Source organism: Vicugna pacos, chromosome 5 (assembly GCF_048564905.1).
Source record: "Vicugna pacos chromosome 5, VicPac4, whole genome shotgun sequence".
NCBI classification, from domain to species: Eukaryota; Metazoa; Chordata; class Mammalia; order Artiodactyla; family Camelidae; genus Vicugna; species Vicugna pacos.
In genome coordinates, this window is record NC_132991.1 from 13,387,854 (window position 1) to 13,408,881 (window position 21,028).

General features: G+C 44.6%; 2 long non-coding RNA genes across 2 annotated transcripts in view; both read right to left on the bottom strand.

The window, feature by feature from the left end:
• LOC140696339 (uncharacterized) overlaps nucleotides 1–21,028 on the bottom strand; it is a 34,256-nt gene that overhangs the window by 12,501 nt on the left and 727 nt on the right. The gene's annotated exons all lie outside the window — the stretch shown is intronic.
• On the bottom strand, nucleotides 599–20,671 carry LOC140696338 (uncharacterized). The gene is made up of 3 exons (XR_012072518.1): nucleotides 20,522–20,671; nucleotides 14,888–15,023; nucleotides 599–1,508 (listed from the first exon to the last, which is right to left on the bottom strand). It is a non-coding gene; the product is annotated as an uncharacterized lncRNA (long non-coding RNA).

Below are 21,028 nucleotides of genomic sequence, written 5' to 3' on the forward strand. Positions count from 1 at the left end.
GCCCTTCTCCACCGCCCTTCCACTCCCAGCAAGTCCCCTGGTCTTGTTTACCCACTCCCCTTGGTTACAGGACAAAGGCAGGTGCCATAGTTGAAATTTACTCTGTGTTTGGAGGAAGCAGCCTTTGATGTTGCTTCAGTCTTATTTTTTGACTTCAACTGTTGGTTATCACCTCAGTCCCCCATGAGCTGCCGATGCAGCAGGCAACTGATGTGGGTAATTGATTTTTTCCCCCTTAATTTGGGGCCAGAGGCAATGGCTTCTTTTAAGCAATGAAATCATAGCTCCGACTGTTCTCAATGGGGAACAGGTCTGGACTCCATGCAAGGAGAGGTTATATCACCTTCCCATTCCAAGCAATGACTCCCAGGCAATGACTCTGCTTGGTGGTAAACATGGTTGGCCCAGTCAGGCAGAAATATGCTGATGCCCATCTGGAAAGAGGGGACCACAGAGCCTGCCCTGCCTGAGGCACTTAGCAAAACCCAAGCCAGCACTGTGTGCTACAACAAAAACAACGAGTTAAAAAAGAAGAAACAGAGACAAAAAGAATGTGACTTTAAGCTACATGGTCTTTATTTAAAGAGATGTCCGGCCAGCTGCTTTGAACCAATATATGGGGAGTAGAGGTGGGTGATGGAACCACAACCCCAACCAAGTTTTGAAGCCAATTCACAGGGTTGCATCATTCAAGGGAGAAATTACTCAGAAGGGCTCTAAATTTACCGTTCAAAAATTACATTTCCTTGGTCAACTTTTCAGCTTATTCTTTGGAGGGATCTTCTCCGCTGGGCCCTTCTGCTCAGGATAAGTAGAAAACAGAATTAAGGGAGTCCAGTGAACGCTCTGATCCCCTGAGGGCTGGTCCAAATGGCCCTAAATGAACTCCAAAATCTCAGAGCACAGTGGTCTGTCATTCAAAGTCACAAATGGGCAACTTAAGACTCTAAAAACCTCCATGGATGAAACGAAACAGTAGATACATTATCTGAGCAACATTAAGCCTGGGAACTTTTTTTTTCAGCACAGAATCATCTCATCATCTAAACCTCATGGTTAGAACCTGGAGAGTCATTTACTCTGAAATGCACTGGTTCCACTTGTCCACAAAGTGGTAGTAATATGCTCCTTCCCAAAGGGAGCAACAGCAAGAACAGAAATGTAATTTATTTTTTATTGTTGAGTTGGGTTTTTTCAAATAATTTTGCAGACTTGTATTTAATAGATTTTCTGACATTTTATTTGTTGAAAAATTTCCATGTCCTTGCATAATTTCAATTATTCAATGGAAACCACAGTGTGGGGGATTGTTTCCAGCCCCTTATTCAGCCCTTTGAATGAGCCATACTTATTACTTGAATTGATTACTTTGTCCATTTGGAGATTACCTCAGATGAACGGGGATCAGGAGAGAACATGTTTCAGATCCTTTTTCCTCCCGCGGTCACACAGGGGCCCTTTGCTTCTCTGGAGCAGCTTAGGGTCTCGCCTTTCAGGCCCCTGGGGTCCTAGTGGAGAGGTTCAGGAAGAGGAGGGTGTCGTTAGGGCACCGTGTCACTGAATATGCACTCAGCTGCAACTGACAGAAGTCTGCTGCGTCATAAAACACAGGGAACCTGGAGCTGGGCAGTCACTGGCCTTGGTTCCGGGGGTCGACAAAGCCCCTGGCTGACGTCTCAGAATGTTTTTGGACCACAGGTGGCTGCAACAAATCAGGTCATCACATCCACAAAGAAGAGTCAAAGGGGAAGAACCATTTCAGCATGGTCTGGTTCTTTTTGTCAGTCCAAACTCCTCGGAGGTGCTGAGAAGGCCTGCATGATCTGACCATCTTGTTCCCTCTCTGACCTCCCCGCGCTGCACAATCTTTGCCCACTCCACTCCAGCCACACTAGTTCTCACTATTTTAATACTGGGAGGCCAGGTTTCCCCCTCTTTGGGGCCTTTGCACCTGCTGTTCCCTCTGCCTGGCATGCTTTTCCCCTCTATAACTACATGATTGGCTCCTTGGCCTCTTTCAACCTTTGCTCACGTTTTAACTTTGCAATGTAGACCTTCCCGGACCACCCTATTCATAATTCCGACTTCCCTTCCCTGGTTCCCTTTCAAGTTTTATTTTACTGTTTTTGCATAGCATTATCTAACATGTTTACCTAGTTATCTTTTTTTATCTGTCTCCCTCAGTGAACAGAACAGAGCCTGGCACATATGAGATGTCCACATACTATTTGTTGAGTAATGCATGGAAGCGTGAGAGAACAAAGGGACGGACCTGGTTGGCCTGCCTTCTGCATACAAGTACACACGCGGTTCTCTGGCCTCCAGAGAAAGAGCTTCTCAGGAGAAGGAGGTCAAGGAATGACTCTTGAGTGGTCAACAAGCAGCGTGCACCACATCCACACACCAGCCCTCCTCCACTAAGACAAATTGCCAGTCTTCAACTGTTTGTGAATGATCATAGCAAAACTGATCAAATTAAGTCTGGTTTTTCTTACTAAATGAGGATCCTAAAGGTAGGTTAGAGTATTAAATGCAGGGGGAAAGAGAAAAAGATAAAAATAGGTCATCAGTCCTGATAGATACTTTATGTGTTATTCATACTCTAAATCCTCAAGACAGCAAAGTTCAGAGAATTTGTCCACAGACCCTCGGTGGTATGTAATGCTGGGGGTCTTAGCCTCCAGTAAAGTTGCCTACCACGCCACCGTGGAGATCTGCACCGTACTAGACTGTAGTCAGGGGAGGGTGTCGCTCAAGTGAATGCTTAGCATGCACAAGGTCCTGGGTTCAATCCCCAGTACTGCTTCTAAAAATAAATAAATAGACCTAATTACCCTCCCCCCCAAAATCCTAAACAAACAAACAAACAAACTGTACTCATCAGCCACAGATGGCTATGGAGCACCTGAAATGTGGCTACTCCGACTTGAGATGCACCGTAAGGGCAAATACACACCAGACTTTGATAACTTGGTATGAAAATAAAATGTAAAATATCCCACTAATACCTTTCACACTGATTATATATCGAGATGAACCTATTTTGGATATACTGGGTTAAATAAAATACGTGATCAAAATTAACTACACCTGTTTGTTTTTACTTCTTTTTAACGTGGCCACTATAAAATTTTAAGTCACATTTGTGGCTCACGTTATAGCTCCGTTGGCAGAATGGACAGTGCACCACCTTACACTGTCATTATTTGTTTTATCTCTGTATCACCCAGCAGACTGGGAGCTCAAGGAGAAAGTGCCTTCCAGACCCCAGAGAGACACTTTATGGTAAATACTCCACAAATGCTTGTTGAATTAAGATATGACCAAAAACTAAAACAAGAAAAACATGAAAAATGATAGCTATTCAATGATTCTGAAATAATTACAAAATCACATGGAATTATATGCTATAAATTGCTGTTGAACTGACCACTGATCTGTTGGGCGTGGAGATGATTTCCAAAACATAACGTTACTTTGTATGTCTATTTTTTTCTCAGCAGCATAAATAAAATAAATATTCTAAGACTACACTGAACCTTGTGTGTGTGAACTCAAGTTTGCACATTTATCACGTGGGTGAGTTGGGCAGGCTACTGATTTATAAAATGTTATGGCTGTTGCTCTTTCTCAGAATCTGACTGTAGAGTCAGCTGTTTCATCTTTTTCCTTGCTACCCAATGGGTGGTCCAAAAGCAGGAGCACCACCTGGGAGCCTGTCAGAAAAGAACTTCTGGTTACACCCCAAACTTACTGAATAAGAACAAGATCTCCAGTTAATTATATGCCCTTAAAATTTGAAAAGCTTGAGCTCTGTGATTTTGTTTCTCAACTCTAAGAAAGAGGGCCACCTGGGAATTTGGCTATCATCCTTTTTATTTTTCACAACTTTTTTGCTAAAAACGGTTGAGCATTCACTTTGTGTAAGATGCTGTCCTAGGCCCAGAGATCCAAGGATGAAGCAGACACAGGCTCTTGGTTCTGTGGCTTGTGTCTCCCATTACTGAGCCCTGACTCTCGGCGGGGCAGCCGGACACACTGGATACTAGAGAACAGAAGGCATGGCAGGAGAGGGGACTGGAGTGAGAGGTCAGAAACGGTACAAATGGCCCCACATCTGAAGTGAACATGTAGACAGCTGCTTCATAAGTTGTGCATCTGAGGGTGTTCAGAGGAAAGGAAGGAGCCAACACTGTTCTTCTTTCCGAGAAGGAAACTTTCCCAAAATCTGCCCATTTCCATAGAGACCAAAGAATCTGCAAAGCCTCCATCAGCCTTCTAGTCCCCAGGCCCAGGCTTAAGTGAGCTTAACTCCCCTTTGTCTGGGTCTCTGGGATAGCGTGAGTTTTCTTCCTCTGAGGAAATGAGGGGGGTTTTAGTCAAATCTGCGTGTTCCCGGAGACCAAAACCAACGCACACGATCTCAGCAGCAGTCCTCAGACACACTGTGGCTGGTGAGCTGCAGTGAAACCTCAGTGAACTCTCACCCAATCAGGGAATTCAACTCACAGAATTCTTTTCCTCTATTTCTACAATTACAATTGCATCCATTCATCCAATTTTTGAGCACCTGGTCTTTACTATGAAGACAGAGCTAGTCCTTCCTAACAAGAGATCCTGATGTGTAAACAAATAATAGCTTAAAACTTTCCCATGGCTCCTGTTGCTTCATGCACAGAAATTTTTCACAAACACTTGGCCAACCAAGCTCTGTGTCCTGCGTGGGCCCCTGGCTCATCTCGCCTGCCTCTTGCCTGCTCTAGGCACTCCAGCTATATTGGTATGTTCTTCCCTCCTCCCACCTCCTCCGCCCCTCCTTTTGCTGAGTAAACTCTTATCCATCCTTCAAAGCTCAGCTCAGGGATTACTTCCTCAGTGAACCTCCCAGGTGCCAGTGGCCTGTGTGACCTGGGTGCCTGCCCTGTGCCCTCCTTCCTTACACTCTGTTCACTCATCCCTTAGAGTGTGCACCTGTTTCCTGATTCAGACGTTATTCTATAGACTATGGGAATCTGAACATTTTCAAGCAAGGGAGAGGTAAGATTAAAGTTTGGGAAGATGAATTGGGAGCAGAGTACATTAAACAATGGAAGAGGTTGCAGGCCCAGGAAAGAGACTGGAAAGATTTTTGTTAAAGGCCAGGCCTGGGGTGGTTTTTTGAAATATTATCTTATTTGTTCTTCATCCTTTACCTATGAGGGAGGCTTTGATGTCCTCATTTTTTAGTTGGAGACTGAGACCGAGAGGGGTTTAATAACCTGCTCAAGGCCACACAGCTGGAATGCCCAGGCCTGCCTGGTTCCTCTAAGAGTCTGCCTCCCAGGGAAGCTATTGTGAAAATTCCTTTATGGGAAGGTAATCTAAAGAAAAGAACTAACCTGGCAGAGATTATAGGGGGAAAATCAACAGAATTGATTGATGGTTATGTGTGGGAAACTGGTATGAGAGAGGAATTCATCCAGGATGACCGAAGTTCTTACCGGACCCCTACCTTCTGGAAGCATGCCTGACGCAGCTGCCTTGCATGTTCCCTGAGCACTTTGAGTGTCCACCATCATCAGAGCACTTTTTATAGAGCCTTACAGTCCCCAGTCTGTTTGCCTGTCTTCCCCACCAAAGCCACGTGTGTCAGATTCACTGCTGGCCCCCTACAGGGAAGCAGACACCCTGAAAGTGCTCAGTGAAGAGTGCCACATGACTGTAAGGTGACTACAAGAAACAAAGGACCGGGTGATTGGGAGAGTGAGGGTGCCAAGGACACCTTCCCAGAGGGAAGTGCTTGGAGCAAAACCCCAAGGATCAGCCAGCCAGCACAGGCAGGGCAGCTCTCTGGGGTTCACTTGGAGTGTTTGACTCCAAGGAACATCATGACTTAATCCCATTGTAGCACAGGACTTTTCCAGGTGGGAGTTAGTTGACTGGATGGAGCAGGGCTGTAGCATCCAGGCTTGGAGGAGACTGAGCTCAGTGCGTCCAAGGCTAGGTACAAAGCAGTAATGCCACAGCCTGAAATCTCAAGGTGCCTCTTAGTGATCTGTTTCTTGGTACATTTAGCATTTGATATACAATTTTCACCACAACTTGTAACAATGTGAAGGACTGGTTTCCCTTGAGAGTTTGCAAGGGTGCTCTATGGAAAAAGAATCCACAGGTTGGCTCTTAAAATGACATCTATCCCAAATTTTCTCTGTTCCCCATCTGGGAAGGGGTCAAAGAGTCCTGTGATCACCACCCAGTTCCCTCTGTAAGTTGCAAAGTCTCCTCCTCACACTCTAGGGGAGTCTATTGTCTCCCCACATCTGTCAACTGCAGTCATCGTGTTCATTACCGCCTGAACAAACCGTGGCAGTCACCTCCTTTTAATCTGCTTCCATTATTTCTCTCTTCCTCACCTCTCTCTCCATGCTATTAGTACATACGTTTTTCTAAACACTGGCCAGAATTCGGAGTAGAAAGCACAACTCTTTAAGCTGGCATTCAAGACATTCTGTGCTGTGGTGCTCATCTCCCTTCCTGGACTCACCCCCTCCACAGGGACTCTCTTCATGTTCACCGACCACAGTCCAGCCAATTCCTACCTCCTCCCAAAACCTGCCCTCTGCTTTCCAGCCATATTGTCACTCCCAGCCCCTTATGTCTTCTCTCCAAGGACCCTGTCAAAATCCTACTGGACTTCCAGAAGTTGATCAAATGCCACTTTATCCCTGAAGCTGATCCCAACTGTCTCAGTGAAACAAAGTTTCCCTTTATAGATTCCCATAGAACTTCTTTCTTAAATCACTCACAAAATTTTCCAGAAGATTGTCTTATATTGGAGCTAGTTCCATGAAAGTGTGTGAAAGCAGCCCCACTGCATCACAGTCTCATTTCTGTGGCATAGTTAAAGTTCGTTAGTAAATAGCCACCCACCCATGTTCAGCACGTCAGTGCATTGTTCTGATGTTTTTCGCAACCTAAAGAGCTTCTGTATTTAATAACCCTAATTAAAACTATTAGCATATCAAAGGAATTTTTAAGAAAAACAACAATAATTAGCTTTGAAAATGTTTAAAATGTGTTGACTTTGTCAAGCTCAATAAACAGTTTTTTTTTTCTTGTTTACAAGTCTTTCAGGGAAGCTTTGAAATCCTGAACCTTCCTCCGTCAAGAGTGAAAATAGAATGAGTGATTATTTTCAAATTTTTTCCTTTTCTTCTTTCTCCTTTCTCTAGGAAGAAAGAGAATCTATAAAGGGCTTAAGGGTAGCCAACTCAAAAACTCATTATCCATTATTTCCTGTCTCAAATAATTCTCAACTTGTAAGGCAATATTAGTATCACCATATTTAATAACCTTCTCTTAACTGAGTAACCCCCTTCCGGAAATGGCACTAGCAAAACTTCTCAGGAGTTGTTTTTGTGCTCTCTATCTTTACTTGCCCCTGCCTATTCTCTATTTTTAAATTAAATTTATATTTACGTCATTTTATAAATATAAATTCATTGTGGAAAGTCAGAAAATACAGATAAACTAGGAGAAAATTAAAAGTGTCCATGTGGGTGAAACTGCTGAGCACATAGTAAACTACATTTCCCAGCATCACTTGCAGTTCAAGTGAAACACATACACTCCACTGGTGAGTGAGAAGCATCGTTTCTACTCAATAAAGAAATGTGAGTGGTGGTGATAGGTCCCACTTACTGGCATAGGCCACAAAACCTCCCATGTACACTCCTCTATGCTCTTTCTTATTCTGCAAGATTGAATAGCAAAGACCAGAGCTACCCTGGAAACCGTGTTTTGAAGATGGCAGAGCTGATATTAGTCTTGGTTCAAGAATGACTTTGTGGAGATAGACTGCCTGCCAACCTTGAACTCTGGATCTGGAAGGCACTCTTTCTGTCTTCCTTGAGCTCCCAGTCTGCTGGGTGAGACAGAGATAAAACAAATAATGACAGTATAATGTGATGAATTGTCCATTCTGTCCAACAGAAATACAACGTGAGCCAAAGTGTGATTTAAAATTTTCTCTTATCAGTAGAAAAGCAGGCTACTAGCAAGTAGGAAAAATCTTCCATAGAAATTAGTTAAGAAAAATTCAGTACCTTAAGATAGAACTTTGAACAAGTACACAGATAAATACTAGGAATTTAGCACAAGTAACTGCAGCCCGTGGATAAGCAGAAGAATGTCCCAAATAGTCTAAATGCTCTCCTGTTTCCACTGGTTGTGGGTTCTAGCCACTTCCTTAGTGAAAGAACCGAAAGTTGCCATCAGGGTTTGCTGGAAATCTTTCAGTTCACATGTTACATAAATGCACATGGTAAACTGCATATAGGTCTCCAAAAAATGGCGATGGATTAGTCACTCTCAACAAATTCTGAGTACCTCTCAATATTTCATATCTATAGCACACAAACATGTCGACACACCCGTGCTTTCCTCAAAGTGTGAACATTTTTTGATCCTACAGATCTACTTTAAGGAAGTTAACCAAAGGAAGTAATTGAGAATATGAATTTGTTTGGGACTATATGGACAGTCATTACAATACATTTATAATAGCAACCCAAAGGGCCAACAGTAGATTGGTTACAGTCATCTAAAAAACTATTCTGTGGGGAAATATTTATTGGCATAGAATGAGTTAATTAGGTTGAAAAGGCAGGTTACAAAATAATACGATCCCATTGTCTTTATACAATACCTATTTATATAATACATCTACATAAATATATAGAGAGACAAAGAGAGGGAGGACAAGGAAGGATGTATTCCAAACTGAGACTTTATAAGCAATATCTCTAGATAATAATTATACGGGAGATTTTTTATATGAGTTTTGCTTTTCTTTATCCCAATCTAAATTTTCCATTTTCCTATAATTAATAGTTGCTACTATTATAATACAAAAAACCCCACAAAATTTTAATCAAAATTTTGTTGGTGATGAGAACGGCCACAGCCAAGTAAGAAGTACCCTTTATAGTGTTTCTTAAGCAGTTTATTCCACCTGAAAGAGCCACATATCACGCACACAAGGATGCTGACACAAACCTTTAAGCCCAAAATAGACCGACAGAGCCCAGTAGACACCTCCGATTTGGAGCTTTCTTGACGCAGCTGGAGAAACATTTCTTCCTAACCCTGTCTAATCCTTTAACTTCCACAAAGCCCCCACCGCTTGGTTCTCCCTTCAGCTCTCTCATCAGTCTTTTCATTCTTTCTCTTAGACTCCTTGTCTTAGCTCCAGCTGCCTTAATAAAACCCCACAGACGGGGTGGCTTAAACAGCAGTTTATTTCTCACAGTTCTGGAGGCTGGATGTCCAAGTGAGACGCCACCTGATCAGTCCCCAGTGGGAGCACTCTTCCTGGCTTGTGGATAGCACCTTCTCTGGGTGCATGCACTGTGTCCTTGGGGGAGGGGAGGCTAGCTCTTTCTCTTGTTATAAGACCACTCCTCTCACCATGAGGGCCCCACCCTCATGACCTCATCTAACACTAATTACTTCCCAGATGCCCCATCTTTTAATACCATCACAGTGGGGGATAGGCTTTCAATATATGAATTTGGGGGGACACAAGCATTCCCTCCTGAATCTTCCTCTTCTGATTAGATACAAATGTTCACCAGGGCTCTCTCCTGATGCCCTACACATTCTCCATTATTCACCTCCATCAATGGTTTCCATCTCATCTTTTTGTTTTAATCTCAAATATGACCCAAACTCCAACTCCAGACCTAAATCTTCCCTGAGTCCCACAAACAGCTCAAACTCTAATGTCCAAAAGTTTCTACCTTTCTCCAGTCTCACTCTAGAATAAAAAATAAAACAAAACACATGTGAAAAGGGGAAATGGCTCGATCCAGAACCTCAAGACCCAGAATTCAGACCTTAGTGTGAGGGATGTGATTCGTCTTGTGTGGAACTATCCGTGGTTCCAGGTGCTGATGTGTCCAGGGTTGTGAAACCCGCAGCCTGGGCCTCTCTGACCTGGTAGACGTCTCCCTTAAGTAAACTGACCAAAACATCCAAAATATGGGACACCTCTAAGAAACCAAGGAGGCAATGGGAGACCTTCCTTTATCCTAATATTGCAAACGGCATATCATCTGCCTACTTGAGGTTTTGTGAGCAAACCAAAGTAAAAGCAACCTTGGAACAAGTTGAAATCCTCTTTCTCACCAGACTTGGCCTACCTCACATTAGCCCTGTAGATTTCTAGAACATGCCCCAAATTTCCTTTGGCCACCCCTCTTAATTAAGCTCATGCTCTAGCCATTTCTCTCCTACATTAAGGCTCAGCTTCTAGATTTTTTTCCTCACTCAAATCTCTCCTGACCCTCATCTGCAATCCATGCAGCCCCAGGAATGGTCTTTCCAACATATAAATAGAATGCATTTCACCCATTGAAGATCCTGGGACAACTTCCCTTCATCCCCTGGAATAGGACCCTTTCCACCCTGGCTCCTGCCTGCCTGCCCACACATGCACGCTTCACTCTCCCTCCATCCTGCTGCACTTGCTGTTCCAAGCCACTGGCATCCTCCCTGTCCACTCCATTCCCTTGCACATGCATTTACTCACACTGTGCCTCCCGTTCCCAACCTTGCAACTCCTCCCCTACCTGAGAGCTTCCCTGAGAACCCTCCCCAACACCATCCCTGAGATGTCAGAATTCCTTTCTACTCACTCCCACTGCACCTGGGATAATCACTAGGGTAGCCCAGCCTCATCACAGTTTGTAGTAAATGTTGACCTCTCACTCTGCTGTATTGTAAGCACCTGGCAAACAGTCATGGAGTCTTTTCACCTTTCTTCTCATGGGTCATTTTGGGCTTAGACATAAATGTTCAGTAAATATCTGAATGAGCTAAAGAATAAAATAATGAAGAAACTAGAGAATGACTAAATGGTGCCAATGACAATAGACATGAACTCTCTGCTTCAAAATGCAGAGAAATCCACGTGGCATTGGACATGGAAGATTGGCATTGGGGAATAAAAAGACTAGAGAAGTTATTTGTGTTGGGGGGTGTTACACGGACAGCAGGAGAGTCAGGGTAATCTGACTATGGAAAGATGTAAGATGCTGGCCTTGAAGAGCTTCATAAGCTTCTGTAATATTGATTTGGTGGCTTTCACATAGCCATGAGGAGACACTGCAGCTCAGACCCACCGTGTTTTAGCAAATGAACTTCAAAAAATAACCCAGGGAAAACAAATCCCACTGAAAGCAACATTCTGTTAACCAGAGGCTCTGAGATGTGACCAGCCCAGGCAGCTATTGGACCTCTTCTGCCATTTTGTATTTCCTCTTTAATCAATCCCTGGATGCTACAGTTTTCAACTCGCAGACATTTAAAAGGCACTTTGATTAATGGACTTGATCAGTGTCCGCTCTTGTTTAACCACGGTGTTCTCCAACACGCTTCACATTTCACACCCACTTAGCACCATTCCCCTTTTATTACAGGAACTGAAGAATGTGATGGCCTGCCAGACAGCAGAGTAATTTATGAAAAATATATTTTTTAAAGGAGAGTGTATTAAAGCTTGAAAAGAACTCCAAGCCTGTTGCTATTTTAATTTTAAATAGGCTATGCAAATAATTAAACGTCAGGTCATATTGACACCATCAAACAGAGGAGAGTATAGATGGTATACAGCCCCAGAGTCCTAGGGAATATTAAATCAGATTTAGCAGGGCACTGAATCGTATCTCGCTTTTGACATGAAACAACAGTATTGATTGGGTTAAAAAGGAGCCAACTTCCAAAAACCTGCTACACATGTTTCCATATGCACTACAATTCTTTAAAAATAGATAAAAAGAAATAGAGATGAATTCACAAATATATTTAAGTACTAAATCCCTCCTTGGTCTTTTATTTTTCTCAAGCCTCTCCTGCCTCACACCAGCCAATTTCAAATATTGATTTCCAGGAGGGGATGGAGGAGAACAGCCAATACTTGGTGCTAAGTTAATGGATGTTGCTCACTCTACTTTAAAAGAATTTAATTTGGATATTTCCCTGAACTTTGTCCATAGCTTTGTACACCTGAGTCTCAATCAGTCACACCAATGTGCACTGTGTACTCCATACTATGTAGAATCCCTGGTGTAGGTTTTCTAAATTAGCAGGAAAGTTGAAAATCTCTTTAAAATGGCATTGAAAAAACACAAATGGTCAGTGAATAAATATTTATCATGCAAAGAACTGTGCTATGTCATAGAAGTTCCATGATGAATAAGACACTATTATACTTTTCAGGAAAGGACGTAACAACAGAAAATGTGCCTTCTCCTTTTAAATTCTTAATCAGTAATTAAGAGAAATTCCTATTTCCAGGGTACTTAATAACTGGTTGTCCGAAGATGCACTAGAACCAAGCTGAATGTCAGGAGGAAACCAGTTTTGTATCCAGAATTGATAGGCAAATAACAACCAATCCTCTGATGACAAAAGCTTGGCACTGACATCATGACTTGTCCCTCCATGTTCCATGGCAGACATCACTAATCAATTACAGCATTTGGCCATCTATTCCACAGATATTCCCTGAGTGTTTCCGACATGTCAGCACTCTAACTGGCACAGAAGACACTGCAGAGGACCAGGAAAACAACGTCCTTGCCTTCTTACATTACAGCTTACATTCTCATGAGAGAAGAAGGCAATACACAAGAAAGAGTATTTTAGATGATGTGATATGAGAGGAAGACAATTAAGAAGGAAGGAAGATGGAACATGGCTGAGAAGATGGGAGAGGGAAGGCACTTAGTTCAAGTGATCAAAGTTCTCTAGGTAGGGGCGCACGTTTTGGGAGAAACTTGACCAGTGACAGAGGGCCAGCCTGAAAAGGTCTGACTGACTCCTCAACACAGGTATCCAGGTCTTCAGGCCTCCAGGCAGCCCTTAACAATCAACTGCCGACTGGTTGTGCTGTGAATGAGCCCTGTACAAGGCACGCTGTGAGATGTAGAAAAATCCAAGGTAAAGAGTATTCAGTAGCTGGGGAAACTCATTTAACATCAAACAGCACAAGATTCTGAAATACAGAGTGGAAGGAAGGCTTGGAAAACTGGATTCTAGTCTTCCTTTTAACCTTTTAGAATCTCAGTTTCTTCATCAGTAAAACAAGAAGGTTGAACCAGACGGTCTATAAAATTATTTTTAGATCCTATGGTCAATAATTCAAACTAAAAAGCAAAGTAGGGTCTCAGACAAACAGAGAAAGAAGCTAGATTAAGGAGAGAAGTCTTTTTGTAAACAGGGTCATCTGAACAGTCAGAGGAGAAATGAAAAGCAGCCACGGCTTCTTGGAGTCTTCTTGGTTATCTCAGAAAGAGCCCCAGTCAACCCCTGGTTTTGCAAACAGCTTCGACTACCACAATGCAAAGCAGAGTTCACCTTAAATTCTAGATGAAAACTAATTAATAGGTCTTCTCAGCCACACATTCAAAATCCCCATCACCCCAACATGTCATCTGGTCATCTCAAACCCAAAGGGCTCTACACAAAGGCAAATCATCATGTTATGGAAGAAAGAGGAAAGGGAAGTTAGAGATTCATCCAGAAGAACCCACCTTTCACTATCTGTCAACAGGAGAGCCAGAACCTTCAGAAACACCATAGAAGAGAATTATAGGTTTGCATGGTAGTAACAATGGATCTGGATCAAAACTCAGGTATTTATTTCCAAAATTCCTGATCTTGCTTCACAATAGTGTTAAGAATAGATCCCAAGTGCATGAAAATGTCTCCCTTTTTTATAGACAATAATTCAAGTTTGGGTCATCAGCCATAACACAAATATTTGTATGTTATGGTGATACTGTGTTTTTAGATGATAAATGATTGAAATTTACGTTGTGGGTACAAAGTACTTCATAAATACTTAATATCCAGAAAGACTTCAACTTAAAGCATCTGACTTCATTTGGACTTCTTATCTAAATCACACAGGGTCCCTATCTGTTTGTAAATGTTTCATGTTCCACACTAGCTTCTTTCCTGGTTCCCCTGCTGCTGGTGGACACTGACTTGGATCTCACCACTCTGACCAGCTGAGACCCAGGACGAATCAGGAACCATCTTTTGAGTAAGTTACGGCTCACAAACAGCCCCACCAATTTCCTGTTTCTCTGTTTTTCGTGCTTTGGAGCAAAGGCAAAACTATCTCTGTGTTTACCCTGAACCACAGGGATGGATGGTTTCGTGGGAGGATGCTCTCCCCAGAGAAAAGCTCACACTACCAATTCAGTGCTTTAGGCCCATGAACTGTTCATCAGCCAGATTATAGCCCCCATCCGCCACAGGAGAAAGACCAAGGACTCATGTTCCCTGGGAACATACAAGAAAGGGCAGTGCAGGGATCATCTCCTCTACTGTCCTCCCTAAAGCAGCAGTTCTGAAGACACTCAACACAGCTTTGGTCTACACTCCAGAGAGTCTTGAGGGCCAGGCTGGAGTGTTACTGCTCAGAATTCATTGTTAGTAAGAAAGCACAGAGTGGTACTAATCTTCCTGGTCTACAGTCTTCTCATTTGTAAAATGAAGGTTTGCATCTGTCTTTCAAGGCTTTAAGATCATGGTAAATAATTGGTGAATAAGCCTGGGTTCAAATCCCATCTCTGGCACTTACTGCTTGTGCGCCCTGGTTTTGATTGACTTGTCTGTGTGACAAAATAATACTTGCTTCACAAGGTTAACAGTAAGAAACGATTTCATTAAGCATGTGAGTGCATTTGTTAAACCACAGTGACCCCTCTTATATTACTGAGAGGAGAGAGAGAGTGTCCTCTTCTACTACCATTCAACACAGTTCCCTCCCCCTGGAGATGCTCACTCAACACTGGATTGATTACTTGTTGGATTTAAGCTGACAACAGAATTGTACCTGCAGTGTAGTCCAAACCCTGCTTAAATGTAGAGTTTAACTGGACCATCTCTGTTGAAGATGGAAATCCCAGGTTAATCATAGGTCCTCACTGGTGAAATCTGGTTACAGCATCTAGGCATGCAATATGAAGTATCTGGGTAAAGGGGAAAAGAAAATCAAGCCCTTAGGAGTGAGTATTAAGTGTACATTATCTGTGTCATTATCTTAGTGGCTTTAAGACAATAGCCATAATATTATATCTCATGATTTTGTGGGTCAGGAGTTCAGGCCAAGTTTAGCTGGGGGGCATTTCCGTTCCACAAGGTTTCAACTGAGATCAGTCTGTGGTATTTAGATGGTGAGCAGGCTGAACAGGAGGCTTCAAGCCAGCCTTGGGGGGCCCTGGCATGAATGCGCTCAGCTGGACTGTCACCTGGAGCACCCACACGTAGCTGTGCCAACACGGCAGCCTCAGGGTGGTCAGAGTTCTCACCCAATAAGCTGAGGCTTTGAGGTAGTGCTCCAAGAAACCAAGTCAGGAACTTCAAGAAATTTCTTCTGACCAAGACTTGGAAATAATGCAGTGTCACTTTGGCCACATTCTACTGGGCCACTAAGGCTGGTCCAGATTCAAGGGGATGAGTAGCAAAGAATTTGTGGCCCTCTTTAATCTACTCAGTACTTCAGCCTCAGTTCTGCTTTGTAGAAACAGCTGTGGGTACCCTCCCATCCTCTCATCCTTCCCAATGTCACTGCCAATATCTTCATCATATAATCAGGAAGCCAAGACTGATTTTTCACCAGGGCAACGGAAAACCTCAATAGGCAACCCTCAAGTAGGTTTGCCAGATAAAATCCAGGATATCCAGTTAAATTTGAATTTCTAATAATAATAATAATAAATTTTAGTATGCATTTTTGGAGACACTTTAATACTTTTTTTTTAAAAAAGACTGATTATTTGAAATTCAAGTATAGCTGGGTTTTTTATATTTTTCTTTACTAACTAGGACAACGCTAACCCCAAGGGACCTACATGGGCCATGCAGTATTAGGAAGAAATAAACTTTCATTAATTAAGCCATAGAGACTTGGGGATTGTTACAGCCAAACAGCCTAAACTGACTTAATTTCCCATCTTTGATGGAAAAATATTTTGATTAGGCCTAAGTGCACTGCAGCTTAATATTTGAAAGGAAGTAGGCAGCTCCTCTACATAATAAAAGAAAAAACTGAAAGCTTTGGGATGTCATTTGAGAAGGAGAGATGAGAGAAAACTGATAAAACACAACCTCTGCCATCAAAGAATCTCTCATCTACTTGGAAAATAAAATGAGATAAAGCGATGGTAGGGAGTAGCCCTGCGGGCACAGTGGGTCTGAAGGAGGTGTGGAAGGACATCGTGGGAAAGGTAGGCTTGCCTGACCTGGGGATGGTCAGATACGTAGGATTTAGGCACAGAGGAGCTGCGAGCAGGGGTGTCCTGTGGAAAACACTACGTTGGTCTCTACTGTCACTCTCCAGCGTCTTCAGCACTGGTGGCCCCAGGCTTCTGTGCCGGGACGGAGATAAAGGACTAGCTGGCTGCTGGGCCCAAGTTCACAGAACTGCTCTGACGCTGACAGATTGATTGCATTCCACCACACAGACATCTTGACCATCGAAGGCCTCTGGACCCAGAGAGGAAGTCAAACCACCTTGGTGGGGAGTTGGTATTTCAACACACAAATCCAAGCAATTTTGCTAACGTTTGTGAAATGTCTAGGAAAGCTCCTTGATAGCAAGCGCCTGGCCCTGTTCATCTTCCTGTGTCCCTACCCCACATGGTCTCACCCTTAGTGGCTGGTCGGTGAAATAAATATGAGTATAATCAACAGCACAAGGTCCACATTCGCTGTGTGCTATAGCTACTCCTTCTGGTCACCAGGGGGCAGCATGGTGTCTTGAATGATAAACTGCTCCGGGTTTCAGAATCAGGGTGGATGTGATTCTCAAAAACCAGCTGGTGCTGGGATGCCAGGCTCTGCCAACATGTCCCTGGGCCCACAGCAAAGGGATACAGAGAGGGGCAAAGCAGTCGTTTTTTCCCCTATAAAACAATTCATCCAATTTAAAGGAAGACCCTTTGTTCTGAGATTGGCTTTCCCAAGGACATGTTTTGTCACTGAAACCAGCTTTCCTGTATGGAAGGATGGCTACGATATGTGATAGAGGTTCTGTCTATTTTTTTGTTGTTGTTAATATTCTTATTTAATCAAACAAATAACGGCAACTTTCTGGTGTTCCCAAATGTTTTTAGAAAACTACTTTTTAGGTTTGTGAAATCAGAAGTCAGAGATCCAGTAGTGTAACGCCAGAGTCAGACAGGGCCCAGGACAAAAAAAGGGGTAGAGATAAACCTCACCTTTGGGTCCCCAGCCTTCTTTCCCTCCACCCACCACCCCCTCCTTTCTGCTCACCATGGCCCTGGTCAACGGGGCAGCTCAGGGCCCCCTGCTCTCCCTCTGCCCAACCTCCTCCTCCATGTTGAAACCTATTCTCAGGAAAGAATTGGCTATCAGCAGCTTAGACCTCATTGAAAATTCAAATCACTGCTTTTCTCGCCCAGAAAAACCTGCCTTCTGATCTCTGATTCCAGAATGCACGTGTGTACAGCCAGTCCAAGGATTTCAGGCATCAGCAGAGGGAGATCTGAGAGTGAAAGATGGTCAGTGAGGTGCTGAAATCAGGCCACCCAAGGGCTTGATGATCCCAGTCCACTTTATCAGGGAGACCAGAAGAGCCACCTCCAGCGCAGGGGGCCCAGGCCCTCAGAGAGGTCTCAAATGCTTATTTTTCACTCACTTTTCTGGAAAGTCACCGGTCACACCTATGATTTTCTGGTCCTGATGACGGCCTTTCATTCACTGGACCAGTACAGCCAGGGTAAGAGGCGACTCCCTAAATCATACAGGGCCTGCTTCTGTCACACACCAAGAGGTACTGTGCACAGTGCCTGTGGAACACTCTTACTTCTAGCAACAGCTGCACATGAAGACCTGCCCTGGCAGAGGGCACCATGCTAGTGTGATGGGGACACAAAGGAGCACCAGATGCAGGGCGCTGCGGGCAACAAGACTTCAAATCAATTCCCAGAGCTAAAAAAGAGGTGACGACTGGTTGGGGAGACTTGGAAAGACGTCAGGAGCTGGGCCTGGAATAAAGGGTAGGATTTTGACAGGAAGCAAGAAAGGAAGGACCTGTTCTGCAGAGATACAGCCTGACCCGAGGGCTCTAGGAGAAAGTTCGGGGCTGTGAGTAGGGCATGGGGCCCAGTTCAGGTTGGCCAAGCGATCAGGCCAGTAGCAGGAAAACATGGGAATGCTAACAAGCAGCAGGAGGGCTTGGCAAGCAGGCAGAGGTGGGCCTGAACCCCACAGCCACCACAGCAGATCACTTGGGGGCCTTGGTTGACTCCCTGAGCTCAGCTCCTCACCCATCAAATTTGGATAATGGTCCTTACTCTTTAGACAATTGAATAAGAGAATGCGTGTGCAACTGGTATTACATTTTAGTTTACAAACTCAAGCAGTTAAAAAATTTTTAAAGCAGCTTTTCCTTTTTTCATACTCAGTTTCTGTTCCAAGCCTCATTCTCCCTGATGTCGGAAATGTTGTGCCATATAGTTCAGGACTCTGGCTGCAGACGTGCTGGCCAGGGTGGGCCCATCCAGCTCCCAGTGCTGGCATTTCTGCCCCCCCCCCCCCCGCTCCCTCATCCTCACTCCTGTCAGGATCTGTTTGCTAGGGCTGCCGAGACAAAGAACCGCAATCCGATGGCTTAAAATAATGGAAATTTGTCCTCTCCCAGTTCTGGAGGCTGGAAAGCTGAAATCTAGCTGTCTGCAGAGCCATGTTCCTTCCTGAGGCTCTAAGCAAAGAAACCTTTCTTGCCTCTTCCTCGCTTGTGGTGGTTGCCAGCAGGTGGCGCCCCTTCACTCGTGGCTACATCACTCCAATCTCTGTCTCCACCTTTGAGTGGCTGTCTTCTCTCTGGAGCTCTTGTCCAAATTTCCCTCTGCTTATAAGGACAGTAAACTATTGGATTAGGGCCCACCCTAAACCAGAACGACCTCATCCTAAATTGATGATATCAGCAAGACCCTATTTCCAAAATCAGGTCACATTTTGAGTGAGGGTCCAGGTTGACAAGGATTTGGATGTGACACTATGTGATTCAGTGCACTGAAAGGTGCCTTCCAGCCCACAGATTTCCCTGCTGGTTCTGGGCCCCTCAAAGCACCTGATCTCTCTGGGCCTCTGCTCTGGGGCGAGGAGACAGCCCTCTCAGCTCTGAGACCTTCCCACCCTTCCCGTGTTCTCCCCAGCACAGGGGCGTCAGGTCCCTCACCCGAGGTCCCTCCCCAGGGAACTTGACTGAAGGGGACAAGAGCAATGGGGCCTCCCTGCGCTCAGGCTCACTGCACCCCATCTCTCGTCACCAGCCCCGCTTGCACCCCTCCCTTCTCACTCAGCAACCTGGGAAAGGTGTGTTTATTTACCACGTGTTCTCCAAGTCTATCAAGGGAGGCCTAAATTTTTGAAACTCAAAAGCCAAGACAAGAACCCTTTCTCCCAAACTTTGCCTTTCCTGATGTACGTCTCAATGGCTAAATGGGGTAAGGGGGTTGGCAAGGAAGAGAACCAGCAATAAAATGAGTCATAATTTGAAAATACTATCCCACCGCCCCACTCAGTCGCCCAGCTCACTCAACGTGTGTGATGGTCTAGCCTTGTCCCCAGTGTGTATGTTCCAGTCAACTAGGATTACCGACCCTCTGAATTTGTTTTACTCTCAGCACTAAAAGCAGGAAAGAATCAGGCCAACCAGGACCTGACAATCACCCTGCAGTAAACATTATCCCCCTCCTCAGTTCAAGGATGCTGAACAACCGGGGTGGGAGGGTGGAGGGGTTACATCTCAAGGCTTAGCATCCAAAGTGTTGAACATATGAGAAGCCTCCCTCCTCAACAAAGGCTTTCTTTTACAGGGCAACTGATTATAATTTCGCCGCACAGACTCCAAAGGTGTTTGGCAACTCGCGGGATAACACAGAGGCATCTCTGAGGACCAGGTCCTCTGGGGAGCTCCCCTCGCAGCCCTGTCCTGGCACATGACCTTCTCTGTGACTCTGTTCCGCACTCTAAAGGCGGCTCCCCCACCACAGAAAGGACACTCGACTTCTGTTCCATATTCTTGAAAATAAAAAGTATAGGCACCCCGCACCCCCACCCCGGGATTCATTCTTACCAGCTTTCCTCTGACTGCAGCCGGACGGGCATGTGAGTCCGCAGCTTGTCGGCGGGGTGGAAAATTCATTTGGAGTTCCTCAGCCTGAAACCTAATTTCTGGTAGGAAGGTACCACCTGGTGGATACTGGGGAAACTGCTCACGTCCTGTGCTTGAAAGAGAGCCTCTGAGGGCAGCTCGCCGACAGAATGCCGATGGAAATACCACCCCAAGCCTGGACGGCAGCTCAGCGCCCAAAGTCGGGCTCATTCCCGCAAACATCTGACTCCACGCACAGTGGTTCTGAGAACCAATCCGAAGGATTCAACAGAGTCTGTTTTCTGGCCCCCTTTGTCCAGTTTACAATCACAGCACACCCCTTACCTGCGTGCGGTTTCGGTTACCCATGGTCCACCACGGTCAGAAAGTATTAAGGAGAAAATTCCAGAAATAAGCGGTGTGTACCTTTTAAACGCCGCGCCCGGCTGAGCAACGGGATGAAATCTCGCGCGGTTTTAAATCCCGCCGGGACATGAATCATCCCTCCGTCCAGTGGACCCGCCCCTTGGACACTTAGTAACCGTCTGGGTGCCAGATCAACAGCCGTGATACAGGTTCTCGTGTTCAAGCCACTCTTGTTTTACCTAATAACGGCCCCAAAGCCCCAGTGAGGTGGTGCTGGCAGTTCAGATACGCCAAAGAATAAAATGTTCCCTTGACGTGAAAAGGGGAGAGTTCTCGATTTAATGAGGAAAGGGAAAAAAAGAAAACATACGCTGAGGTTACTGAGATGAACGGCAAGAACAAATCAATCTGTGAAATTGTGAAGAAGAAAGAAGGAATCCACGCCAGTTTTGCTATGGAACCTCAAAACTGCAGACGTTATGGCCA